The sequence below is a fragment of the Plodia interpunctella genome, chromosome 13 (assembly GCF_027563975.2).
Source record: "Plodia interpunctella isolate USDA-ARS_2022_Savannah chromosome 13, ilPloInte3.2, whole genome shotgun sequence".
NCBI lineage: Eukaryota > Metazoa > Arthropoda > Insecta > Lepidoptera > Pyralidae > Plodia > Plodia interpunctella.
In genome coordinates this window covers 99,263-112,700 of record NC_071306.1, presented here as the reverse complement: position 1 = coordinate 112,700, position 13,438 = coordinate 99,263, and positions in this window count along the sequence as shown.

Sequence of the window (13,438 nt, the reverse complement as noted above, 5' to 3'; positions counted from 1 at the left end):
AATATTCCTCAAAATACTGTTACAGATCCAGAGATAAATATGTCTTTTTGGCTTTACCTAATTAGAAATCTTTACCTAATTAGTAAAAAGATTCAGTTTATGTAAAATGCTGTATAAGGGTACTGTTTCAATGCCAAGCTCGTAGGTTTTCTAGATATCTTGACTGATAAATAAAATTCTTCGATATGAGGTCTATTAAAAATACTCATAGGTATAAAAAGAAATAACACCGTCGATGCCTGTGATCGCTCCTGAGGTATACAGAGAAGATATCTCTCTAGGAGCTTGGCATTCAAACAATAGTCCTTCGAGCCGGACCTTAGCTGCCCGCCGTGCATACGACGGACCCCACTTCTCTGTACACCTCGAGAGCGATCACAGGCATCGACGGTGTTATTTCTTTTTATTCCTATGAGTATATTTAATAGTCCTCATATCGAAGAATTTTATTTCTCAGTCAAGATATCTAGAACCCTAGGAGCTTGGCATTGAAACAGGTACTGAGTTACAACACAGCCTGGGAGAACATTAGCCGGATTATTTTTATGAATCGTAAACCATTTCATTAGCTTTATTCTGAAATATATCGGCCTTTTGCCCTTAACCCTCCAGTCATAACTCATATCATATTCAGTGCATGAATAACAAATGAACCATAAATCCACTGCTACAAACCAAGTTTTGCTTTAGTTATCTGTTTTTACTTGGTCCATAATATAGTAGTAGTGGTAGCGATGGTGTGTGGTTAACCGAAAGGTCCCAGGTTCGAATCCTACTCGTACCACATGAGTTTGTATACCAATCTGACTCATGTATAGTAGTTTCCATAGAACTTACTTTCGATGAAGGAAAACATCGTGAGGAAACTTCAACCTTCCGAATCATGACTTTGTGGTAAGAAATTCGATTACTCTAGCAGTAAACTACGTATGTAGTAGAATAACCGAAATAGATCTTCTTATTAAAATCCCATAATACAATTACTAAGATCGATTTGACACTCGTCATCAGTGGGTTTCTGCATCTTCAAAATACCCTTTACTGCGTTTAAATTATTCAAAAGATTTAAAACTTGAATTAGATTCGCAAAAGTCTGGGTCATCGCTATTTGAATAAGCATGTTAGAAAGTGCTGAGAATCATTCTTGTTCCAAAATACTAGTAGTTTATTCCTTTGAAAAATAACCATTAAGTTTAAAATTTGACATGAGAAAGTTCTGAATAAATGATTTAATTTTGGCAATTTCTTCCAGTAAAAATAATAATTTTGTTAATTGGTCTAAGCATATTTTCATTTAATTATAACTGTACATATAATTTGTCAATGCAGAGCATCCTTTCCAGAACGTATTTACAGGAAACAAATCCATTTTCTAAGAGATTGGATATGTAATTAAGATTCACATTACCGGATTAATTATTTTATCGGAAACCCAACAAAGGTAATCAGTTCCAGATCGTCATTAAATCGCTTGGAACAACACGCCATTACCCCTTCCTATCGATTGGCTGGACGACTTCATGCCCCATTTCATGTTGATCTGTTAATGCCCTTATAGGACAATAACTCTTCATTGAGTAACGTGTGTTCATTTAGTGTGAAGTGCCAAGTATTGATTAAGAACATTCTTTTTCTTCCATACCATTAATTCTTTTGTCTTTTCTACATCTTTAGTTCAAAACATTATAGTAGATTAATATGGCGCCAAGTCGCAGAGAAAAAGTATGAAAGCGGACTCTGAGCTCCGATGCTGAACAGCTGAGAACATACCAGGAAAACAGAAGTGTCAGCAGATTGATTTTCATTATTATTACGAATATTTTCTGTAGTAATTAAAAACAGTAAATTCATAAAATGTAAATGCCTCACACTCATAAAATAACGAACTAGGATTACAAGCTGGTATTTGATAAAAAGTAGTAGTTAAATTTTGTGTAAATACAATACAAAAGTATAACTCATTATAATAAGATTGTTTGACCTATTATATAAATACGACCCATGATATATAAAATAAACGAGACTGCTTCAAACTGAACATGCTTTTCTTCTGTTGGAAACGGAGATCGCTTTGATAGGATTTACATGATTGATGAAAAGTATTCGACGTGTTCTTTGATGTTCTTACTTAATACGTAATTTAGAAAAACGCTTCATGTTACATTTTATTATCATATATTTATCGAAAATATACACCCAAAATATATTAAAACGTAGTGCCTAAGCGAATTGATTTAAATGGATCGACGACATCCCGGAGAGATCACAAGACTTATTTGGTAAAATTAAAAGTATATCAACTGCTTTACGCTTTGGTCGAAATCGATAAAAGACAAAAAACACATTCTGTGGGAATATCTAAAGTAATATAATTATGGTGCAAAAACTTTCATCTCATTAATATTCAGTCAGATTCTTTCAAACCTAGTTCGTGGTCCACTGCTGAGTGAAGGTTTCACCTATCTGCCTACAAAATATTCTCGACCCAATGTGAAGTAACGAATTATTAATATTAAGCAATCAACTATTTAAAAATATTATATAATCAATAATTTTCTATCGAGATTATTATTTATTTATCTGAGAGTGCAGAAGAACGTACTTACGTGGTGGTGCTTACGCGTAAGCACATTATTGACATTAAAAATAGATTAGCTACTTTTAATGGCACAATTTAAAGTATTTTACCTATTGAAACATTTTAAACAAAATAATGTTTCTATAATAGAAGCATTATTTTGTTATACTCCGCATGTTTTGAAGCTGTCTAGATGCGTTCCGCGGTTAGCCTCAGCTCAGTTTGTGGTAGTTTCACAGAAATGTGGCGGAGGGCACGGGGCACGCGCTTGGAACCCTGGCTGACAAATTCTAGATGATCGGGAAAAATAGATATAGTAGTATAATGGTCGTGGTGAATTAACAACTTCATTTAATTTCTCTTAATTTATATTAAAATCTGAAAAGATTTTTCAATTCAATGAACAGTGAATTCTAGCTTAATCTTTTACTTCGCTTTAGTTACCTTTAATGTTAATGATTCAATAATTTTAACCAAAATTTTAGCAATAGTTATTTAAATCTATGAATACACTAAGAAACATCTCAAACACGCAAATTGTTATGAAAAGGAAAGAACGATATATTTATTCCGCGTCAAATGTTCCCTAGTGTATCCGTGACTAAGATATACAAAAGCAAAAGGAAAAGCAAAAGAACTGTATATTGTTTAAAAATATTTAGGCGCTCGTGCAGATCAAGCCGTAGCTAATAATTCTTTTTATTAGCTACGGAATATAATAATAAGTGAATATTCAGCATTGTGTCGCCGGCTCACAGTAATGTGAAGCGCCAATTCAATGGCCGGCGACCGTGTCGGATTAACCAAATGGGCGGCAAGTCAATGCAATTAATTCTACCACCAATGTTTACCGCTGTTTCCCTGAGTCCTGAATTGATTAACCCAAGAATATACATACAAGTGAGGGCAAGCAATTTTCTGTGTTACGTGATATATAATACGTATCTTAGATTCGCCATTGATACTTCGCTTAAGGGAATTCTAGAAAAAAAAATAATTTAAAGTAATTCTTTGTACATATATATGAAATAAAGTACTACTACTATGCTGGTATTTCATACTCTAGATAATTTGACGTATCAAATTCAAAACTTTTGAATCACTTTGGGATGACGTACATTACTTATTGACGTGAAAAGTAACGTACCGGGAACCGGACATGCGTGATCAACTTCTTTGTATGAAACTAACTCGGGAGTGACCACTGAATTATAAATATTAGCGCAGTGTAACTCCAAGGAGGCTATAATTATGAAAGGAACCTATAATTATGAAAGGTCAACGTCATTGACGTAAAAATATGATATTGCACAATATGTAAATCTATTTCTTTTGTTTTTGTTATACATATATAAAGAAAAAATAGAACTGAATACACATTTGCCTTACACAAAACACTACGTCGCGTTCATAAAATCCGTAGGATATATTTTATACGGCAGGAATGTTGATATCAATAAACAAACAAGTGTAGATGGAAACCCCTCTATTGTTGTTTATCCAAGGCCAATTTAATTAGAGATAGATGGAGTTTCCATGTTCAGATGCGGAGCTGGAGCGCATAACACCGACAGCGCGCGGTCTTGTGCGCAGCTTGTCGACAGGCGGCAGTCCAGTGCACGCTGACATATTGTTGGCGATTGTTGATTTGCTTCTTGTTTCGTGTGTTTATTTTTTAATAACTTGGAATAACACATGGTACCTACTTTTTATCCCAATGAAATTCCTGATGAAAATAAAATTGCCACGGCAGCGAAGCCCCGGGGCGCAGCTAGTTAGTATATAAATCAGATTCACAATAGTTTGTGTGTTCATTTTGGATCTATACTCGTACAGTAAAATGGTATGTAGTGAAGCAATATTCTGTCACTATTACTTTGTTCGTTATAAGAGTTTCTAGGAATGAAAGATGTTTGGTCTGCTACAAATATTCTTATGGAGAGATGATAACTGATACTATATCTTAATCTATAATAGTAATAGAAAATAGTGTAGACATACCTTATCAACCCTCCGAAATAGATAACCTTGTAGTTATTTACATAAAGAGCGATCAAACAGCTTTGGGGGCTCGCGTTCAATTACTAATTTCAGGTCGGGGCTTAAAGAAACTATGTTTGCGTGAGAGGAATTTAAATTATAAAACTAATATTATTTTATTACAAATCAAAAGTAAGATAACGATAATCATTTTTATATCATTTGACAACTTTAAATATTGTCACTACATAAAAAATAAAGTAGTTTCCCGTTGTGTGCCCCTATGTATGCTTGGGTCTTTAAAATTACACAATTAATTGATACGGGCCTCTTAAATAGATAGAGTGATTCCCTTGAACAGTTCAGGTTATACACCTCAACCTCCCATAGGAAATACACACACAATAAATCACACAATTAATAAATTCAAACCGAAGTTAAGATTGGCTGCTATTTACTAATAATAGCCATTTCTAACCCTCGGTCTTGGAAGACATTTGAGCCCCGGCCATATTATGTCGCTATGTGGAATTTATCCAGTTAGTGACGGCCGGTGCATCCTTTTAGGAAGGAATGCACTTCGTAATATCCTTGGTTTTGAGATAACAGAGAAACTTGTCTGGATATCACTGTTATTTTGCTGCCATTTTTTAACATCCTTTATTGCCAGGCTTCAACTTTATTTTTATTTTTGTCAAATTATTTTTTGTATAGCCGTATCTTCATTTTTTACTTTATTCATTTAGAAGATCTTTGTATGCATAGTCTTTATCAATCCTCGAACAATGAATGCCATTTCTAATTAATGACTCTCCAAAAAAAGGGATTTTCTTTCGTTTCATCGTTTATATAATTACATTAGGTTGGTGATTGCATTTCGAAAATAGCTTTAGGTATGAACATGTTTGATCGAAGTAAATGTAGAACACACGTCAGAGATTGCCCAGCTGACTCGTATCATATACCTGACAGGTGACTGCAGCCAATGCCGTAACAACCGAACTCACGGCCGCGCTCAGTTTACAAATGGCCACGCCACGGTGCAATGTTCATGCGGAGATGTTAAGGGGGTGCATTAACAAAATTATTTTTTTTTATTACCATGATTTAAAATTATAGTGTAGACTTATAACTTATAGAGTAGGATTTACAAGTTGTATCACAAAATTAACATTATATTAGCTTTGAATATATGAATTGATTATATTCAAATTTATTCAATAATAAATTGGAATTTAAATACAATCTAATCAATTGATAAAGCAATTAATATATGTGTATTCCTAGATTGTTTTTTAATTTATATTGAAGTGTACAATATCGGACACCACTCCTTTATAATTTGATGGCTAATATTTGATTCGCCCTGAAAAATGTTTTTTTGTATTCATGTAATTTTTCCGGTTGGACATTTCGTCGGGAAGGCTATATTTGTGAATTTTTAGAAAATAAATGCTTCTCCTTAAAACAAAATCTAGCATAGTGCCGCCGGCTGTAACCGGTCCGGTCCGGATCTCGATATTGCGCCGGACCACCGGGGGAGTCCTTCGAACGGAACTGCACAATTAGATTAGAAACTGTTGGATTTTCTTATAGCTTCGATCCAGTCTATTCTATACATCTATACCTCCTACTAGCATTTAAAATAAGGATTTTAAAAATCTAAAGGAAACAATAAAACATCTTATAATTTACATAAGTGCGATCTAGTTGTCGCCCGCGCCCCGGTGCAGCCAACACTCTTTCTGATTAAATTATTCATTTCAGTTTTGGTAAAATGTTGTAAATATTCGCAGCCTATTTTTAACGGCATTTATCTGGGGACGGCGCAAAATGTTTGTTTGTCGACGAACTCAAAAATTTATTTATATTCTTAAAATGAAATTAATTAACCTTTAACGAGAACCGGGAGATTCTTCGATAATAAATGAAGTGAATGCCTTCATGAATCATATCACACTTGGCATAAATTACATAACGGCGACGTGCTTGATTTAATATGTAGACGCACGGAGGTGTTGCGGCCAAGTTGGAAGACTTAATACATAAATATTGTCACGAGATTAGAGAGTATTATTAAATGATGAATGTTATCTCTACCTATCTTTATGTATAATATAGATTAATGAAAATTTGCTGTTAAGTTCCATATTTCCAGCAGTATCTCAGAAGAGAAAAAGAATTTTACATATACATACAATAAAAAATAGAATTTATGATTATTTTTAACTAGCGGCCCGTCCCGGCTTCGCTCGGGTAAAAAACCATAATAAAATTATACACCTAAAACTTCCTCAGGAATCGCACTATCTATTGGTGAAAACTGTACAAAAATGCATCCGGTAATTGTTCTTTTTTATTTATAGCATTCAAGCAGACAAACAAGACTTGGATATCCTTGACTTGGCACTATTTCAACATGTAAATGTTTGTGGGGAATGCGTTACTAAATTGCTGGAATTGAATACGATTCGAGCTTATTTCGGGCCGTTATTACATTTTATCATATTCTATGAAAAGCTATTTCGATTTATTGAATGCCCGGACGAAATATTCAATACATTACTTGGAATAGATGAGTATAAAGCAAAGCCATATTTATATTATTATGCGTATGTATGAGACTTGTAAATAACATCAGTTGCTTTTACTTTCTTTTATCTAGATCCACCTGTCTCGTCGGCTGTCTGTGACGTATCAGAATTGAAACCCTTCGTCATTAACTCAAAGATTTGAAGTTAATGAACAAATGTGTCAATCATCTATATACTATTATTATAAAGAGGTAAGATGGATATAGGCTATATTTTATCTCAAAATTCCCACGGATTAAATGAAAATCGTATTTTAAAATAGTTGTTTTATATAGTGATTATTAATATAGATTTTTCATCATCACTTAGTTTATTTCCGCGCACTGCTGCACACAAGCTTCTCTTTTAGCACAGAACAGGGAAGGCTGGTTCCTTCCCTGTTCTCTGCTTTTGTCATTCACGTACTGTGGGCTCAGTTATGTCGTCTAGCCATCTATTTGTAGGTGTTCCGACATTCCTGTCTTCTGCTCTGGGTATCATTCAGCGACAGTCGACGTGTCAGTGTGTCCTGCCCAGTTCCACTTTAGGTAGTTATATGGCCATTACGACCTATATATTGTAATATGTTAGTATTTTTGTATGAATAGTACTTATATTATACGACTTTTGTAAATACTAGATAAACAATTATGAGAAATGCTGTCATAATTTCACGCCCTTCTTTCATATTACTGTTTTTTTTTAAATAGATATTTAATTGAGATGGAGCTTATTCAATGAAGGAGCAAGCAGGTGGTAGGTCTAGATTTGAAAAATATGGAGTGTAAAAACGTTAACCCTATAAATCACGTCGCACCATTTTCTTCACCGTCTATGTAGTTGTGTTGTTTCACTAGCAATACGGATCGGGTTCACTGAGCTGCCAATAACCCTGAGCAGGGTACAGCCCGGAAAATGAGAATTCCATTCTAGCTCACAGTTCTAAATCAAGATGTTATCTTAGAAACACTTGTTCTCGTTGGAATTAACTTATACAAGCCATACAGTGAGACTTCATTAATGTGCAACCGCTATTTAATAAGTTAATTATTCCAAGAAATATGTTTAAATATAGCAAAAGCTCTCCTTTCATTGGACTTCACTGTCTTAACCCACGCGTGCGTTGCCTTTGGTACACTTCGCGCGAAAGACATTTGTGCAAATAAACACATAAAGAACGAAGATAATTATTGTTTGAAATAGTGTTTTTGGGTACTGTTTCGATACGCTTTAGTGTAATTTTTATATAGTATATAAAAAATACGCTTAAACCTTGTGTCATAGAATATATTGTTTTCATTCTCTATCAATGTGATGCAAGCTCCGTGAGCTTCCAACAGACATAACAACAGTCAAGCAGATACAGCGCGGCTGATCGGAGCCCTAGCTGCAAAGCGACGAGTCGTTTCGCGTGAATTTGCTTGCTTGTATACACGGCCAACTGCTGTTAATATGTAATTACTTAATAGGAAAATATTTAACAAATGAAATACCTAATTTACAGGCACTAACCGATTGATTTTGAATAGGTAACCGAGTGGTAAACAAAATGTAAAAAATGTAATATTTATCTTGTTTTTTCACAAGGATCCCTACTCAGCTATTACCGTCATAACTCACGCCGCCAAGAAGCGATCGACATGATATGACGGCGTCGTCAAAATGGAAGATATCTTGCGGGCGGATACGATCTATCATAATAATCGTCCGCTATGTCGATATGTGATGTTGCGTGTGACCTTTTACTATAATATTAATTCATTCAGAAATTTCCGTCGTTTCGTTTCGTAGAAATTTTGCAATTGTCAAGTTTGTATATTTTTAAAGGATACAGGCGTTCGACTATCTTTGACTCCGTTTACTGCCAAATGAGATTCGTCTCCCGATGAGACAACATCCCCGCAGTCGTCGTGTCGTCCCGCCGCCGCCCCCATCCACATATGTATGCAAATTCCTGTAACCCTTATTTATATAGAGCCCAGAGCTATGCCAACGCAGTCGTCAGTTTTGGTTTATGAGAAACAGGTTTAGGATATTAATGTTGTTCATATACATATATATTATTCTGTTATTATATATTCCCAGCGCTCCACAGTCATAGAAGTTTAAAAGGTAAAGTATTGTATAATTTAATTAAGAATAGTGTTAAAAAAACTAAAATTAGCTTTTTTCATCCTTTTATTTTTAATCTATTTAAAAAAAAGAGATTATGCGGTGCTAAAAATTTTCAAAATAAAATATAAAGGAAAATACAAAAATGTCAATAAAACAGTTAGAATTGGTTATTAAGTTTCAAACACATCATTTTTGGCGGTAAAAGAGATGTATGCTAACGGTATTTTTCGTTATCGCTTCCATTTTGTGTGCCGCCGTCACCGCACCGTCCCATTTGTTCCATCGATTTGTGTTCATTTATTTTTTCAGTATGTACTCGTACAATCTACTTTGGAGTGTAGTTTTTCTCGATCTATACAAATTCAAGAATTCAGAACACACGCCATGGCTTTTCACAATAATTTTATAATTATCTCTTGTGTCTCGATTCTGCGTGATCGACGATGGTTTAAATAATTTCAAAAAATATATCGCTACTATCGTAATTCAAATGTTATTAGCATTTAGTAATTGAAGTTTAATTAAAGTGTGTATGTACCTTAAGTTCATTAATCACGGTACCAAGCGCACAGGTGCAGGTGTCTAGACCTGAAATGAAGCTTAATCGAAACATCAATCTCGGTAAATCCTAACTTATTGAAGTTTAGCGTCAGGCAAGTTCTAATAGTTTTACTTTCCAACTAGAAGTAACGCACTACTTACTAGTCTGAGTATATTATCGATTGCATTATCGGAAATTATTTAATTGAATCAAAAAATTAAGAGTTACGCGATATAAATACAACAAACTGTATTGTTGATTTATAGATTATATAATTTTATAGATTATACGTTGGAGAGCTACAGTGTGACATTAATATTGTTTGTTTGTTTACACTCACAAAAATGTATTTGTTGGAAAAAAAATAAACAAAAATAATCTTGCAACGCTAATCATAGATCATATTACTTTAAATATTGAAATCCATTTTTGCGTGTAAGAGTAAACATCGATCCATTCTCAGCATTTCATCAAATTACATAGGTACCTATAAGTTAGAAAAGGTTTTGTATATTTGAGTAACTTCATCACACAGATAAGTAATCTCACTTTGAATATACCTCAATTTGTCAGACTTCTCAGGTGTTAAATATGTAGGTTGATGAATATAAAGGAAGCGAGAAACAGATCACCTCTTCTCACCCGGAAAGCACGTGTGGTGATATGGCATCATACATATATTATATGTTGCAAATAGCCCTTACATTTTTGAGAGTAACCTGCTTGTGACCAACAGCTGAGCCTGAATAAGGTTCTAATAACCGTTTCAAAGCATGGTGCCCTAAAAGCAAAACTTCATAAAATGCCACTTTTACATGCGATAAAATAGTGTGTGAATTAAGAGTCGGGACTAATGGTTTCCCTCGGAATGACTATGTCAGTCCATGGTCAAGATACAGTGGAACTTCTGGAATATTGAATCAAGAAAGTTGGAAATAATGTCTAAGTTTATTTTGATACAGAACCAGATATTGAGGATATTACAATGAATATACTTGTTTGTTCTCCTTATCGGAAACTATGTAATGTAACTTCTGAACGTGAAATAGTTTCAAGTGATACTTAGCTATTTTTTCTTTATGATTTCTTATACGTAGTGCCTTCCAGTGAAGGAAAACATCGCGTGGAATCCTTCGCACTGGTTGACAGTTTAGGTTTGCCAGTTGGTATGCGATTACTAGTCGTAAAAGTCATGTCAGATGCCTTTAGGCGACTTGAAGAAATCTTACACCACAGTTAGCTATTAACACACTCGACAAAAATAAACATCAAACAAGATTGTTATAACGTATTGTATTAATTGGAACTTCTATTTGTCGTTTGCGTATTTTATCAAACTGTCAAAATAATTTGTTAACAAAAGTTTGGAGTGCAAGTATATGACTTCATATAGAAAAATGTAACAAAGTACATTAATGACAGAAGTTCACGAAGTGCTCTGATTTATTTAACAACAAACAATTGTTCGGAAGGTACCGCCATTTCTTTTATTACTTCTGAGTAGAAAATCCTTTTCGGCAACAACTAACAAAACAGATTTGGAAAAAGAGAACTTGTTTTCATCGTTACGAGGCTTGTAGGGACAATATAATATATAGACGAAATATTATATCAGTCCTTGATTTTCCTTAGTACATTGATTTAATTTTACAAGGAATTTTCTAGAAACTGTTATGGAAAAATAACCCAAGTAAGCCAGACAAACTTACTCACTGAGACTCTGTGAAAATTATTTGGTGATTATTTTTTTCTGTTTAAACTTTGTGTTTAAGTATATACTTTGTGATGATACATCACCGACTGCTTGTCACTAGTTGGCGGTATGTAGTCGAAAAAATCACGTCAGATGCCTTAGGCTACTTGAATAATACTAACGCCAGTATTAGCATTATACACACGATATGAATGATGACACATCTCGAACGAAAACGGACTAATTTTGATGATAGATGTTTAAGTACCTACATAATTCCTACCATAAGGAACTAAGTTGAAATGTCAGACTGAATCAATACACGAAAAATTCGTGATAAGTTTCGTATGAAGTACCAAAAACCTAAATCTTTAATCACTAAACTTTCGCAAAACAATATTTAATAATATATAAGATTGGCCACTAAAAGAAAACGTGCTTGGAATGGCTTGGACAACTTTAAATTAAAATGCGCCACGCCAATGCTTTACTTGTATTCATAGTAAAACGGAAGATCCTTCCAGCAAATTTCAATCGTATGTCAAACGCAAACGGTTTGAATTAGCTCAACAGTAAAGTTACATTTCATTGTATATAATTGTGGCCGTGTGCTCTGTAGATTGCTTTGGGATTATATTTGTTATACCGAGAAGTTCATACACATGTGTGTATACACACGTGCATTATTCGATTGAACAAATTTAAGTCTACACAAATTCAGTAAGTAAGAAATATTTTATATTTTATTATCTGTAAAATGAAATGAAAGATATCTGTCTATCTGTAAGGTGTATTGCAATATGGATAAGTAAAATATAATCTAATCTTTACAAATTGAGAAAACTGTCCACTGTATTCGTTGTGATTTAATTTTAAAATACAAAAATGTCTTATTTGTTTGTGTCATAATTTCAAATAATAAAATAATGAAAACATAAATCCAGCAACATGCGATATTTAATTACATTAGAAAAAAAAATATATATCGAGCACTTTATTGTAAGCACAAAGTCGAACATCCAACTTGAACTAAAATAACTTTTCGTTATTCTCAATTGTCTTCGCGGGTTCCCAGTTGTTTTCTTTGTTGTGACTCCCGAAGCCCGGAGTAAGCGTAAAAGATAAAACTTTAAATTTTAAGATGAAGATGAACAAACCTACTGTGTAAATTCTGTGACATGGCGCGGGCATAGATCGATGTACATTCATAAAATGTCGCGCCTATCGCCGAACATATACCATCTTCGGCTTGGAACTCGCGACTAAGCAGTTTGAAAGTTATGATCACAGGGCGGTGGATTTAATCAAAAGTGTTTCGTCGGAGATAAGGGCCGCGCGGCGCGAGTTTCAAAGATAGTAGGGAAAGAAAGTAGGGAAAAAGTTAGGGACAGAATGTTGTATGGAGCTTCCCATGAGGCGGTTATTTAAGAATTGTTTTATTGCATAAAATACAAAAAGTAAAAATACTCACAGATACATACGATACAGAAGTAAATAGAACTACAGGCGGGAGACTTTATTATGCAGTACTCTCTCATCCTCACGTTTTCCCGTTTTCATTCGGGGCTGTAAAGCCACGAAGACCGAGTTCATGCAACAAGTTTACAAACGACGACGTGCCTGACGTCCCTCCTCGGAAAAGTAATCTATCAGCTGCTTAGGATGAGTCGTACGAAGAGACTTAAGGGTAACTAGTCTTACCTATACTTTGCTCGCCTCGTATGCCATATAGGTATATATGGCAGACTAATAAAATATATAAATATTTTCCCAGTATGGAAAAAAAATCAAAGAAAGTAAAAAAGTTACTTAGTAAATTCTACAGCGTTAAGGCCGTCTATCTCACAATTTATCCGCCGCTATAGTTATTACTAGCCGCGGACTTAGACCTCACAAACACTTGTGAATATTTCAAAAACGACTGAACCGACTTTTATGCGCCACGAACTTAAAAATTT